Below are 2,181 nucleotides of genomic sequence, written 5' to 3' on the forward strand. Positions count from 1 at the left end.
GGGCATAGTGAAAGAGAGAAGGTCTTAATATTTTCTTGCTATTATTGTTTGTTTTCTGTTTATAATTTCTTCAAAAGCACAACACAACATCCAGAGCATATTTGGTTTCATTATAAGCACATTTGAAACAAACTTTTCAATCCAGATGTATCTATCCCCCTTTGCCATTCATATTCATTCAGCTTAAGAGTATTTATTAAAGACCCAAAATATAGCTCCAGGCTTTTCTTTTTTTCAAGTTAAATCACAAGTTACAAAGGGCCTTCATTATGAAAATTTAATTGAGCCATGTGGTTTTGTGTCAATAAGCACTGTGAAATATTATTCTTCTGCCAATTGGAAAGATATTATTTTTAGTTAGGTTTATAACACCCTCTACTTTCATTCTTCTCTACTACAAATTGAGTGAGTAAGTAGAATTTATTTTTTTCCTGATAATTGTTTTATTTTCCTAAAAAAATATGTGCAACATGGAAAATGAAGTAGGACTGGAATAAACGGCTGTCAACTCAACAAACCTTAAGTAAATTTTATGCCTGGTGTTGCCATTGGTATTCAATATCACTAGATATTTTACCTTGAATAATCACTGATGGACATTGATTTTGTCTTTGCTCTTCACAGCACAGCAAAATTAATGTGAAAGTCAGACTCAAATGAGTCCCAACGGTGCCCTCCGATCTCTGCTGAGAAGCACATTTTAAATACAGAAGAAATGGCAACCAGCTGAGACCCAGTGTATCTTGTATTGTAACAATTAATGGATATGAATAGCCCTCATAGGAGAGCTCAGGTTACCTTTATATCAACTTTGGAGGTGAGAGTCTGGAACAGTTCATGGAGGTTAATATGTAGTGGTTTTATGATTTGATTAATCCTCCTCAATTAAAACGATGATGTTTCTCTTTTTTTTGCATTGTATTTTCATAAGTATTCATTTGGGTATGTGAATGTAACCATGAAATGTCAACAAGGGAGCAATAACCAAATAGGAGTTTAGAGTCAGGGAAAAAACATTTCCTGAATGTAGTTAAAACACAGAAAGTAAAGCTAGGATGTGCTGTAGGTTTAAAGGTAGCAGTGAAACGGAAGGAATGGATGGCTCTTGATCCTTAGCATTTCCTGCTTCAGGTATGCTCAGGATCCATCAGGTTAAGGCCTAAAACTTCAGGGTGCCTTTTATTTGGTTCAGAATAATTCAGACCACGTGATAAAAGACAGGATGAAACATGAGCCACCATTCTTTGTGAGTCTGGGACCATCGAAGATGCTACATCGAGGGGGGCGGGATGGCAGCGGCCTGGTCGCTCTGCGCCCGCGGCTCGGTGGCCGTGAAGCTGCCGCGGTCGCCGCCGCTCCAGGTGCTGGCGGAGCAGCGGCGGCGCGACGTGGAGCGCGGCCCGGGCGCGTGGCGGCGGGCGCGGGCGGGCCGCGGGCCGCGGGAGCTGGCGGCCGGGGGGATGCAGGGCACGGTGCTGGCGGAGCAGCGGCGGCGCGACGTGGAGCGCGGCCCGGGCGCGTGGCGGCGGGCGCGGGCGGGCCGCGGGCCGCGGGAGCTGGCGGCCGGGGGGATGCAGGGCACGGTGCTGGCGGAGCAGCGGCGGCGCGACGTGGAGCGCGGCCCGGGCGCGTGGCGGCGGGCGCGGGCGGGCCGCGGGCCGCGGGAGCTGGCGGCCGGGGGGATGCAGGGCACGGTGCTGGCGGCGGGCGGCGACGGGGCGAGGCTGCGGGACCCGAGCGCGCCCTTCTCGGTGCGCGGCCTGGAGCGGGTGCCGCGCGGGCGGCCCTGCCTCGAGCCAGGAAAGTATGTGACGGTCCTGGGTGTGATTCGGGCGTGCAACCCCGAGCCGTGCCTTCAGGCTGTGAAGATGACACACCTGTCCGAGAATCCCACCCATGAACGCACGTGGGAACTGGAAGTGGAAGACTTACACAGGAATATTCCTTAGATGACGCTGGAACATCAAAACAACTGAGATTCTGAAGCTGTCGAGGTTCTAATACCGTGTGGGTTTCATGCACATCGTGCAATGAATAATATTTCGTAAAAGTTCCTCAGAGCTGTGGTTCATCAAAGTGTCTGGATGTAGGATTTTTTTTAATGCTTAGGAAACTTCACCTACCTCAGCCTCCACTGCTGCCCCTTGCTTTGAATATGTTTGCTGATAAAAAGCAAATGTT

The 2,181-nt window shown here is 49.1% G+C and overlaps 1 pseudogene; it reads left to right on the plus strand.

Moving 5' to 3' along the window:
- The first annotated feature begins 1,289 nt into the window (after nt 1–1,289).
- LOC131274153 (recQ-mediated genome instability protein 2 pseudogene) lies at nt 1,290–1,949 on the plus strand (annotated as a pseudogene).
- Nucleotides 1,950–2,181: the final 232 nt, after the last annotated feature.

This window comes from Dasypus novemcinctus, chromosome 18 (assembly GCF_030445035.2).
Source record: "Dasypus novemcinctus isolate mDasNov1 chromosome 18, mDasNov1.1.hap2, whole genome shotgun sequence".
NCBI classification, from domain to species: Eukaryota; Metazoa; Chordata; class Mammalia; order Cingulata; family Dasypodidae; genus Dasypus; species Dasypus novemcinctus.